Genomic DNA, 13,374 nt, shown 5'->3' on the forward strand with positions numbered 1-13,374 from the left:
GGCCTCTTGCGGGTAGGGGAAGCTGTTTTCAGCCTTCCCAGGCATTGAATTATGGGTGTGAGCACTCGTGCATATGCATGTGATACTACACGCAAATGCTCTTTCAGCACTCGAAGGGGAAAAGGTTCACCATCACTGGTATAGGATCTCCTGCTTGAGCAGGGGGCTGGACTAGAAGACCTCCAGGTCCCTTCCAGCTCTATTCCAATTCTGGCAGGTGGACTTCAGCTCTTCAGCAGGCCGGCAGGGGGGATTCCGACAAGTGAAGACCCCCACCTCTGAAATTTGCCAAGGTTGAAAAACACCCATTTGCTTCAACCTTCATGTTGACTCTGGGCCAAGGGAGTGGGCGTTCAAGGTGATTTCCCCTGCTCTTCCTTCATGAAGAACTCAACTTTCAGGATCCGGTATTAAGACGATTGCAAGGTGATAATGAATCGATGCTGGTTTAATTAAATAATTCCCGGCTGCAACGTGAGGTGGATTTTATTCTGCTCTCTTCTGCTGCAGCTCTTAGCTGCTGCGGGAAAGAAGCTGACACGCATTTTTTAGAAGGCGCACAACCCTTCACCACTGACCCAACAGGCAGTTCTTAACCTACAACGGTTCATTGAGCGACTGTTGAAAGCAGACCCATCGTCACGTGATCAAAATTCATATAATTTTAATGGGAGAACTAGTGAATAGATATCAGTTTAAAGTAAGGAAGTTAATTTTATTATAAAGATACAAGAAAAGTGTTTGGAAACTTCAGATCGTGCAGAATGCAGCTGCGAGAGCTATCATGGGCTTTCCCAAATATGCCCATGTTACACCAACACTCCACAGTCTGTATTGGTTGCCGATCAGTTTCCGGTCACAATTCAAAGTGTTGGTTATGACCTATAAAGCCCTTCATGGCACCGGACCAGATTATCTCCGGGACAGCCTTCTGCTGCACGAATCCCAGCGACCAGTTAGGTCCCACAGAGTGGCCTTCTCCGGGTCCCGTCAACTAAACAATGTCATTTGGCGGGACCCAGGGGAAGAGCCTTCTCTGTGGGGGCCCCAGCCCTTTGGAACCAACTCCCCCCAGAGATTAGAATTGCCCCCACCCTCCTTGCCTTTCGTAAGCTTCTTAAAACCCACCTCTGCCATCAGGCATGGGGGAACTGAGATATTCTTTCCCCCTAGGCCTTACAATTTACGCATGGTATGTTTGTATGTATGTTTGGTTTTATAATAAGGTTTTTTTTAATTGTTTAGTATTGGATTGTTACATGCTGTTTTTTATCACTGTTGTTAGCCGCCCCGAGTCTGCGGAGAGGGACAGCATACAAATCCAATAAATAAATAAATTAAGATTTAAAAGTATGGATTGGCAACAGTTGTTTTTCTCTTTGAATATTTTGGTTTTAATAGTAGACATGTGGATTTGTTTTGCTTTTTTTATGAATTAGGATAAGGTTATATAAGGGTTTTTACTTTTAAAGAAAAATGTATAAGAAGGGAGAGTTGGCATGATGGCTTATTTAGAATTGTAAGATTATAATGATACTGAGTGAATAACATTAAAAGGAAACTAATTGTGGCTTTAATTTATGGGAAATTGGTTATCTAGAGATGACAAAATGAGAGGTTGAGGTTTGGGAGTATGATATGTGCCGAAAGTAAATAATTTAGAATTTGAAATTTGTTTTTTGGATCCTATATGACTAACTAATGAAATACTGTTTTTATTGTACCATAAATAGAAGGTACTTTATAATGTATTGGAAACATTTGTATGGAAGGAAAAAATTAAAAACGTATACCTAAAAATATTTTTAAAAATCACATTTACGACCGTTGATGTGTCCCAAGATCATGGGATCCGCTTTTGGGAAGCAAAGTGAATGGGGAAATCTGATTTACTTAACAACCAGGTTGCTAACTTAAGAACTGTAGTGATTCACTTAACAACCTTGTTGAGAAAGGTGGCAAAATGGGGATAAAACTCACTTAACAAATGTCTCGCTTGGCCACAGAGGTTTTGGGCTCAATTGGGCTCATACGTCTCCGTCTGCTCAAATTCCCCCTCGACTGCCTGTTTTGGGAGACAGGTGGGTGGGGGACGTCCCATTTTGAAGCATTTTTTGCATGCTGTCTTTCACTGCTTTGCAAGAGATGGGAGCAGCTGAAGCTGGGGAAAGTCCTAACCTTGACAAACACAGTCGTTTTTCTCCCCAAATATTGAATATCCTTCACAGCAGAATGCTGGGGCTGGCAAGGCGACTCACAAGGGCTGTGCTCTCCCCCACCCTCCCCTGTGTGTGTGTGTGTGTGTGTTGTGAGTGAGAGTGAAGGAAAAGGGGTCAGGGCAGAACAGGTGGGATGTCATGTTGTCTGGGCTACCCAAAACAAAACATGATTTTGTTCTGTGTTGGCTCATCTCTTAAGCGATGCAAAACTAGCCCATTGTGATTTGTCTGCTTAACTTTATTTTTTTTTTAAAAAAATTAAATTAAAAGGAACACGGAAAGAAATGGTTTTATTGGGGCAAATCCCTCCAGATCTTTATTATTATTATTATTATTATTATTATTATTATTATTATTATTATTATTTATTGGATTTGTATGCCGCCCCTCTCCGCAGACTTGGGGCGGCTAACAACAATGATAAAAAACAACATATAACAATCCAATTTAATAAAACAACTAAAAACCCTTATTATAAAAACCAAACATACACACAAACATACCATGCATAACATGTAATGGCCTAGGGGAAGGAATATTCTAACTCCCCCATGCCTGGCGACAAAGGTGGGTCTTGAGTAATTTGCGAAAGACAAGGAGGGTGGGGGCAGTTCTAATCTCTGGGGGGGGAGTGGATTCCAGAAGGCCGGGGCCGCCACAGAGAAGGCTCTTCCCCTGGGGCCTGCCAAACGACAGTATAATAATAATAGTAATAGTAATAGTAGTAATAATAATAATAGTAATAATAGTAATAATAGTAATAATAGTAGCAGTAATAATAATAATAATAATAATAATAATAATAATAATAAACAAAATCTCCATCTGTCAATTGCAAAAGGCCACTTTACTGGGATCGACACACATAATTTGCCGCTACATCACGCAGTCCTAGGTGCTTGGGAAGCGCCCGACTGGTGATGAAATACGAAATCCAGCATAGTGATCTCGTTTGCTATATTGTATTGAAATAATAATAATAATAATAATAATAATAATAATAATAATAATAATAATACAGTAATAATTGTTCCACAACATAATCACTTTCAGAGATTTCCAAAGCTCCTTTTCATGTTCATTCTCAGCTCATTCTCCAACAATGGGCTCTTTGTTTTCCTACATCCAGCCAAGCAGGGCTTATTTGGTAAACCATTTGGTAAATCAATTAATCGGAATAGAGCCGGAAGGGAGCTTGGAGATCATCTAGTCTAGCCCCCTGCTCAAGCAGGAGACCTTATACCCATGATGGCAAACCTATGGCATGCATGCCAGAGGTGGTACGTAAAGCACTCTCTTTGGGGGGGGGGGCGCACTGTCGCAAGCCACATAGGAGGACATGCACGTATGCACGCTGGCCAGCTGATTTTCAGTCTTGGGAAAAGGCCGTTTCGCCCTCCCTGAAGCCCCATCCATCGGACAAACCGGAAGTTCAGGAAAACACAAGGGCCAGTCAGTCAACCCTGGGTTTTTTTGGAGGAGGAGGTTGAAAATATTGCAGACAGGAGATCAGTCGTGTAAATCTTCGGAGAGGGGCGGCATACAAATCTAATAAAATTTAAATATTATTATTATTATTATTATCATCATCATCATCATCATCATCATCATCATCATCATCCCCTTCGGAGGGGAACCTCAAGTGTGCAGGTATGCAAATCCTTCTCTTGAGGGCTCTCTCTCTCCCCTATCCTCATGTCATTTAATATAGAGGCAGAGTACAAAAGTCTACCTTGCTTTCCAGGGAATTTCCTGGAAGTGACTTGGTTGTCCATAGCTGATCAGTGAATAAAGTGAATCTGCCTTAATCAGTAAAATCAAATTAAGTTTTTGTGTCCTATTGGAGTTTGGCTGCAAAGTTAGCTTGCTTTGTGCAAAGCTTTTGACTATACAGTATTCTATTCGATTCTATTGCGATACTATTCTGTTCTATTCCTATTTCTATTCCATTCCATTTATTATTCTGTTCTGTTCTGTTTCATTTTCTGTTCTGTTCTATACTATTCTACTCTACTCTACTCTCTACTCCTATTCTATTCTACTCTACTATTCTATTCTACTCTACTCTACTCTCTACTCCTATTCTACTCTATTCTACTCTCTACTCCTATTCTACTCTACTCTACTCTACTCTACTCTCTACTCCTATTCTACTCTACTCTCTACTCCTTCCTACCCTACCCTACCCTATCCTATCCTACTCTACTCTGCTCTCTACTCTTATACTATTCTACTCTAGCCATGCCTAACTGCTGAAAACATCCAGGCATTTTTCCACATCTCTATGGGAGGGGGTCCCTGGGTAGGGTAGAGAGTGCCCCCCCAGGCTTGCATGATCAGAGAACGGATGGTCATCCATCCGCCCGGCTGGAATGGCTGCCCGAGGGCAGCGCTATTAACATGTGGGAGGCAGCAGGCCACTGAAAGCGGAGTTGAGAGGCGGCCTGGCCCCACAAAAGGGGGTTTCTAAGGGAGGCTGCAGAAGAATGCCCGAGAGCAGCGGGTCCCCCATTGTCTGTGCGCCGTTTGTGTTGACACTCCAGGCTTTTTTGCCATAGGACACCAAGTCTGGGGCGGTTTCCTTGGTTAAACTTGGTTGGGGTGGACAATACCCGAGCGCAGTGGGAACTGTCCTGGCTGTTGCATTTTCATGAGTTCCTTGCAGCCATCAATTCCTCCCTCTGTGCTCGGGAGAAGGCTGAGTTGGCTTTTGTTAGCCCTGGTTTGCAGATTGGCCCAGTTGCAGTGATCTCAACACCCCCCAAACCCTTAAGACTCCTACCATTCCTTTCCTGAAGCCAAAATTAACCCAAGGCCAAGCCTCCCACTTCATTGGTTTAATCCGAATTTTGGGTTAACTTGAGAGTAGCTAACAAGATGGATCATCCTCAAAGCACAGTTACAGCGAACCGGATTCAAGAGTTTCTGCAGCATTTAAGTACCGAATGCCAAGCTTACAATGATAGCAGGTTCTATAAATAAAAACCTGGTTTAAGTCTTTCCTGGGGCCACTGATAAGATGCTCATTCATGTATCTACCTTAATCTACACCTGAATACTTTAAGAGCTCTGTTGACCTGGGAAAAAATAGGCCAGAGTTTTGATATCTCTTTGGTGTGGTTTGGCTTGGCTTGCACAAACTGGTCCTTTCTTTAGTGTCCTTCCTTCCTTCCTTCCTTCCTTCCTTCCTTCCTTCCTTCCTTCCTTCCTTCCCAGACTTTTAGTCTGGGGCCTTTGCTAGAGCAAACATAATAATAATAATAATAATAATAATAATAATAACAACAACAACAACAACAACAACAACAATGCTGTCAAAGCCAGAATTGAAAAATCAACAGACGATATAAAGTGCAGACTCTGTAAAGAAACAGATGAAACAATCAATCACATACTCAGCTGCTGCAAAAAGATCACACAGATTGACTACAAGCATAGACATGATGCTGTGGCACAGATGATCCACTGGAACTTGTGCCGGAACTACCATTTCCCAGTGGCAAAGAACTGGTGGGATCATAAGCCCGAAAAAGTGGTCGAAAATGAGCAAGCAAAACTACTGTGGGACTTCCGACTTCAGACTGACCGAATTCTGAAGCATAACACACCAGATCGTGGAGAAAAAGAAAGCATGGATCATCGACATTGCAATCCCAGGAGACAGCAGAATTGAGGAGAAGCAGCTAGAGAAATTAGTGAAATACGAAGATCTAAAAATCGAGCTGCAACGACTCTGGCATAAGCCAGTGAAAGTGGTCCCAGTGCTACTTGGCACATTGGGCGCAGTACCAAAGGATCTCAGCGGACATTTGAAAACCAACGGAATTGACAAAATCTCCATCTGTCAATTGCAAAAGGCCGCTTTACTGGGATCGGCAAACATAATTCGCCGCTACATCACGCAGTCCTAGGTGCTTGGGAAGCGCCCGACTGGTGATGAAATACGAAATCCAGCATAGTGATCTCGTTTGCTGTGTTGTATTGACATAATAATAATAATAATAATAATAATAATAATAATAATAATAATAATAATAATAATAGTAAAAATTAATAAAACTTCCTTAAAACTTCCTGGTGATCAACAGAGTTGGAATGGTTAGGATTAGGGCATGCCCAGTTCCTGCAACCGTTCATCGTATGTTTTAGCCTCCAGGCCTCTAATCACCTTGCTTGCTCTTCTCCGCACCCTTTCTTCTAGTATCAACATCTTTTTGGTGATGTCTTGTCTTTTAGTCTTTTAAAAGTCTGAAGAGTCTGCCAGAATATACCAATTTCTATCCATTGGGGACAGATAGAAGAACTACCAGCCCTTTCCTGCTCTCCTCTTGTTTGGAATTCAGAGCTTGGCTTGGAAATTTCTTCATGCTGCTGGCCTTCTTTTATAAAATTAATGAGTAACAAAGACTATAAAACCATAAAATACACATCAGATTGGAGAATGGGGATAACACTGGTGTGTTGTCAAAAGTTGTAAAAGGCTGTTTTAAAAGCATTTGTGAAGTGTACATATTTATGTGCAAAGGTCTAGAGGCATTGTAAAACAATCAGGCGAAGTGTTTATATTGTTTGTCCTCTTGGGACCTCTGATTTTGTTTTTCTTAAAATAAGATAATGAAAATGGCGGGGCACCTTTGCAGCACGCCAGGTGTTAGAATATTTGCAGCAATTGCAATAAAAATGTAACATCACATGGTTTGTTTGGGTAGGGCATGTATTTTGAACACACAAATCGTTTTGTTCATCATGAGCCCCCCTCCCTTTTTTTCCTAAATGTTGATTACCGGTATGTTAAAAATTGCTGCAGTTCCTTCCAGCAACCACCAAGCCTTCAGTTCAATTCTTTTGGCCCGAGGGATTTTTTAAAAGAGAGCTACCAAAAGTATAATCTGAAATGTAACAGTTTTAGTATTTTAGTATCCTGTTTTAGTATTTTAGTATCCTGTTTTAGTATTAAGATAAGGCAACTGAGTTAAACTCTGACTTAGCCTTGTTTGGAGTAGATCTATTTAAATAATTGTGAGGAGTTAGTGTGATTACGTTTAAGAAAAACTTTCTGGCATTAATACACTGCCATAATGTACATTTCTCCAATTCTTTGCACACAAAAATACACAGCAAACAGGCAAATTGCTGGGAGGGAGAAGGCTTTTTTCCTTGTTTTACTCCCCCCAAACCTAGGTGTCTTATACTCCAGGGCATCACAGCAAACAGGCAAATTTCTGGGAAGGAGAAGGCTTTATTATTATTATTATTATTATTATTATTATTATTATTATTATTATTATTATTATTTATTAGATTTGTATGCCGCCCCTCTCCCTAGACTCGGGGCGGCTCACAACACAATAAAACAGTTCATAACAAATCTAATAATTTACAATTTAAAATATTTAAAAAACCCCATTATTAAGCAGACATACATACAAACATACCATACATAAATTGTATAGGCCCGGGGGAAATATCTCAATTCCCCCATGCCTGATGACAAAGGTGGGTTTTGAGGAGTTTACGAAAGGCGAGGAGGTTAGGGGCAGTTCTAATCTCTGGGGGGAGCTGGTTCCAGAGAGTCGGGGCCGCCACAGAGAAGGCTCTTCCCCTGGGGCCCACCAACCGACATTGTTTAGTTGACGGGACCCGGAGAAGGCCCACTCTGTGGGACCTAATCGGTCGCTGGGATTCGTGCAGCAGAAGGCGGTCTCGGAGATATTCTGGTCCGATGCCGTGAAGGGCTTTATAGGTCATAACCAACACTTTGAATTGTGACCGGAAATTGATCGACAACCAATGCAGACTGCGGAGTGTTGGTGTAATATGGGCATACCTTGGGAAGCCCATGACTGCTCTCGCAGCTGCATTCTGCACAATCTGAAGTTTCTGAACACTTTTCCTTGTTTTACTCCCCCCAAACCTAGATGTCTTATACTCCAGGGCATCATACTCCTGAAAAATACAGTACATTTTCCCACTCCCCATGAAATGAAATCTGGTGGGCTAAATCATGCTGCAGCTGAGAAATAGAACATCTCCCAAGAAGATATTCTCCCTCCCTCCCTCCCTCTGTCTTTGTGTGTGTGATGCCTTTTTCCCACTTCTTTGTTTTGTGGTGCATCCTGAAAAAAAGCCTTCCTGGAACACTTATTTCATTTCCTAAAAATCTGCCGCCTGAGAGTGAGTCAGTGACTCTTGGGGGGAGCTCAGCTTAAGGTAGATGTGAAGTCTTCTTGGCATCTGGAGATATTGGGGGGGGGCACCTGCAACATGCAAATAACGGGTAGTTCTAGACCTACGAGTGTAATGTACCCACAATTCCTGTCGTTAAGTGAGACATTTGTTAAGGAAGTTTTGCCCCCACTTTCTTGCTACCGTTGTTAAGTGAAACCTGGCCTTGAATATGAATTGAGCTGGTAATAAACAAAATTGCTGTATTCACACAACCCCGGGAACCAGGTTAAAAAAAGCAAAGGTGGTGGTTTATCTAGTATGTTAAGCTGGGTTAGCTATTAACCTAATTAATTGTCTTATGGTTCTTTGCCTGTTTGATTGCTTTGAGGATTAAATGAGTTTGGGGGGGAAACCCCCCCACCCCAGAAAAAAAGGAGTTTTGTTTACAGTGTTTGAATTGTTTGCAACTGGGAGTTGACTTGAAAGCTGCATGCAGTTTTATTGACCAAATTGGGTCTGGTTAGCCCAGCTGTATTGATCTGCTCTTTTTGCAGATACTGATACAGAAAGTCTGCAGAAACTGGTCGAGCTTTGAGGATTTGGGAGCAGAGTTTCTGCCTTCCGGCCAGAGTTTTGCAGATAGGCTTCCATTCTGCAGAGGGAAATATGCCTTTCCAAATGTCCGGCATTTTCTTCCTGCCCTGAAGGTCTGCAAGCTGCATCTCAAGCTAAGCTGGCTGGAGAATTCTGGGAGTTGAAGGCCACAAATCTCAAAAGTTGCCAAGTTTGAAGACCTCTGCATTTTTATACAGGAATGGTGACTCCTTTGATGGGTGCCATAAAACTCGGTGGGTGGAGAGAAGTCACCCTCCCCTTTTTAATCTTTAAACCAAGAAGTCAGGCCAAGCATTCTCCCTGAGGCTGCTTCCTCCCAAGGCTGAGGCAGGTGTTGAATTTATTGAACTTTCTGATGGGCTTCAAACTTTGAGCTGCTGAATTTGGTAGATGGAATCAATCATTAAGCCCTGGAGATATGGAGGGAGGCGCACGGCACTTAAAAGCACCTGGACGCAGAAAGGAAGTTACCAGCCCTACAAGTAATGCGTGTAACCACGATGGTTTGGGGAAATGCGAAGGGCATTCCGTTATCTGAGGCTCTTCCCATGGAGGAGGAGGAAGGAGGAAGGGGAGATTGCACCCCCGAGCCCAGTGCTAGTTAGTGCAGAGATAGGATATTATTATTATTATTATTATTATTATTATTATTATTATTATTATTATTATTTCAATACAACTCAGCAAACGAGATCACTATGCTGGATTTCGTATTTCATCACCAGTTGGGCGCTTCCCAAGCACCTAGGATTGCGTGATGTAGCGGCGAATTATGTTTGCCGATCCCAGTAAAGCGGCCTTTTGCAATTGACAGATGGAGATTTTGTCTATTCCGATGGTTTTCAAATGTCCGCTGAGATCCTTTGGTACTGCGCCCAGCGTGCCAAGTACCACTGGGACCACTTTCACTGGCTTATGCCAGAGTTATTGCAGCTCGATTTTTAGATCTTCGTATTTCACTAATTTCTCTAGCTGCTTCTCCTCAATTTTGTTGTCTCCTGGGATTGCGATGTCGATGATCCATACTTTCTTTTTCTCCACGATCACAATGTCTGACGTGTTATGGTTCAGAATTCGGTCAGTCTGAAGTCGGAAGTCCCACAGTAGTTTTGCTTGCTCATTTTCGACCACTTTTTCGGGCTTATGATCCCACCAGTTCTTTACCACTGGTAAATGGTAGTTCCGGCACAAGTTCCAGTAGATTACTTATTATTATTATTATTATTATTATTATTATTATTATTAATAATAATAATAATAATAACTTATTAGATTTGTATGCCGCCCCTCTACGAAGACTCGGGGTGGCTCACAACAACAGTAAACACTATATGACAAATCCAATAATTAAAACTATGACTAAAACCCCTAATCATTAAAAGCATCCATACAACCCAATCATAACCATACATAGATCTTACTAGCCAGGGAATACATCAGTTATCCCATGCCTAGTGACATAGATGGGTTTTCAAAGTCTTACGAAAGGCGAGGAGGGTGGGGGCAGCCCGAATCTCCAGGGGGAAGTTGATTTCAGAGGTCCGGGGCCGCCACAGAGAAGGCTCTTCCCCTGGGGCCAGCCAGATGACATTGTTTAGTTGATGGGACCCGGAGAAGGCCAACTCTGTGGAACCTAAGCGGTCGCTGGGATTCATGCAGCAGAAGACGGTCCCGTAGTTATTCTGGTCCAATGCCATGTAAGGCTTTATAGGTCATTACCAACACTTTGAATTGTGACCGGAAACTAATTGAATTAATATAATTATTCCCAGTATTTCCAAGGTTGCCTTACCCTCAGGAAACGGAATGACATGGAGCAAGTCAATTCCAAAAGTGCCTGGCGGAAACCCCAACTTCACACTACTACAGCGCTGTGCCCAGTTCTGAGTATAGGAGGGAGCAGGAAAGACAGGATAGAAGTCTTCCAATATTTGAAGGGCTGCCTCAGAGAGGAGGGAGTCAAGCTATTTTCAAAGCTCCCAAAGGCCAGACAAGGAATAATGGATGGACACTGAACAAGGAGAGATTCAACCTGGAAATAAGGAGGAATTCCCTGCCAGTGAGAGCGATCAACCAATGGAACAGAAGTTGCCTTCGGTAGATGTGGGAGCTGCACCACTGGAGGCTTCCAAAAAGAGATTGATTTGTTTATTTACTCGAATTGATAAGCACACCTTCCCTAGTGGACTCAGGGCGGCGTCCAGAATAAAACAAATACAAAATCTTAAAACCCCAAACATTAAAAAGAAGCCATTCATCCAAGATTCATCCAATACTACAACATACTACTGGCTGGATCAGAGTGTTAACACTTAATACAAGGCCTGGCGGCAAAGGTGTGTTTTTAAAACTTTTCAAAAGGCCAGGAGGGTGGGAGCAATGCGAATCTCTGGGGGGGGGGCAGTTGATTCCAGAGAACCGGAGCCATCACAGAGAAGGCCCTCTTCTCGGCCTTGCTAGCTGGCATTGTTTGGCTGACTGGGACCTGGAGAAGACCGACTCGGAGGGATCTGACCGGCCGCTGGGATATATGAAGCTATAGATTGGACTGCCAACTGTCAGAAAAGGTGTAGGGTCTGCTGCTTGGGCAGGGGGATTGGACTAGATGATGAGGCCAGGCCCGGTTCCTGCAACCGTTCTTCATATATTTTGGTCTCTAGTCCCCTAATCATCCCAGTTGCTCTTCTCTGCACTCTTTCTAGAGTCTCAACTTCTTTTTTTTTATAGTGTGGTGACCAAAACTGGATATAGTACTCTAGCTGTGATCTTAGTAATTTCTGGGGCCAAGGGGCGCTTCCTTCCCAAAGATCCTGGCCCAGATCTAGACGCCACAAAGCAATAGCATTTAGACTTATATCCCGCTTCGTAGTGCTTTTGGGGCCCTCTCTCAGCAGTTTACAAAACCAGCCTCTTGCCCTCAATAATCTGGGTCCTCATTTGACCCACCTTGGAAGGATGGAAAGCTGAGTCGACTTGAGCCGGTGGTGAGATTTGAACTGCTGAACTGCAGCCAGCAGTTAGCTGAAGTAGCCTGCACTGCTGCACTCTAACCACTGCGCCAACCCGGCTTTTTTGCCCTTCCTGAATGCAATAAAAGCAGGATATCTGGGCAAGGGCAGATTTTGGTTTGGATCCCGTCTAATATATGGACTAATTTGTGGAGGTGTCTAAGGCAGTTTTGAGTTGTCCACGCCTGGGCTGGCCTTCAGGGCAGGCAGGCAGTGTCTGTCTGTGGGGCTTGAGACCCATGGTGCTGAGCCTGTCGCAGGTTTAGTCTGGAATTGGGGAGAGGGGGAACCTTCTTCTTCTTCTTCTTCTTCTTCTTCTTCTTCTTCTTCTTCTTCTTCTCCTCCTCCTCCTCCTCCTCCTCCTCCTCCTCCTCCTCCTCCTCCCTCTGTCCTCCTCTTCTTATTCCTCCTCTTCTTCTTCTTCCTCTTGGGTGGATTCCTTTGTTGCAGGTTTAGTTTGGAATTGGGGAGAGGGGGAACGATCTTCTTCTTCTTCTTCTTCTTCTCCTCCTCCTCCTCCTCCTCCTCCCTCGTTTTCCTCTTCTTATTCCTCCTCTTCTTCTTCTTCCTCTTGGGTGGATTCCTTTGTTGCAGGTTTAGTCTGGAATTGGGGAGAGGGGGAACAATCTTCTTCTCCTTCTTCTTCTTCTTCATCTTCTCCTCCTCCTCTTCTCCTCCTCCTTCTCTTCCTCCTCCTCCTTCTCTTCCTCCTCCTCCTCCTCCTTCTTCTTCTCTCCTTCTTTGTCTCCTTCATCTTCTACTCCTCCTTCTCCTTCTCCTCCTCCTCCTTCCTCCTCCTTCCTCCCTCTTCTTCTTCCTCCTCCTCCTCCTCTTCCTCTCCTCCTCCTCCTCCTTTTTCCTCCTCTTCTTCCGGGGTCAATAACAATAAACAACAACAAAACCAACAACAATAAAAAACAACAGCAACATGTATAAAAGATAAAATGAGTGAGGTTACACTATTGGAGCTTCCCAAACTTCTCTGCTAGGTTTCCAACTTCTCCCCTAGATTTCTAGCCGAGAGTCCCTTGAGCATTGAGAGAGGTTGCTCTGGAATTCTGTTTTTTTGAAAAAAGAGGCTTCCATTGGATCCCAGGCTGGTCTTTTCTCCCTGTTTTGTGTTAAGATTGGCAGTGACCTAGTAAGCATTCACTTGGGAAGGCCTCCTGCCCCCTCCTTTCTTCCCCTTTTCTTTTCTCTCCTCTTTTTAAAATACGAACCCAGGGAGGCTGGGGCGTTGTGTTTGTGCATGGCATCTGTCTGGGCTGCCGGCAGATGGTAGCTGGCGTTGTGAAAAGGCCCAGCCAACCTTCTGGATTAATCACGGGTGAAAGGTCGCCCAAACATCTGCCTTGGGATGTGTT

At 43.5% G+C, this 13,374-nt stretch overlaps 1 protein-coding gene across 1 annotated transcript in view; it reads left to right on the top strand.

Annotated features, from left to right (window-relative positions):
* Positions 1-13,374, top strand: part of NOTCH1 (notch receptor 1) — a 125,421-nt gene that overhangs the window by 28,335 nt on the left and 83,712 nt on the right. The gene's annotated exons all lie outside the window — the stretch shown is intronic.

This window comes from Erythrolamprus reginae, chromosome 8 (genome assembly GCF_031021105.1).
Source record: "Erythrolamprus reginae isolate rEryReg1 chromosome 8, rEryReg1.hap1, whole genome shotgun sequence".
NCBI classification, from domain to species: Eukaryota; Metazoa; Chordata; class Lepidosauria; order Squamata; family Dipsadidae; genus Erythrolamprus; species Erythrolamprus reginae.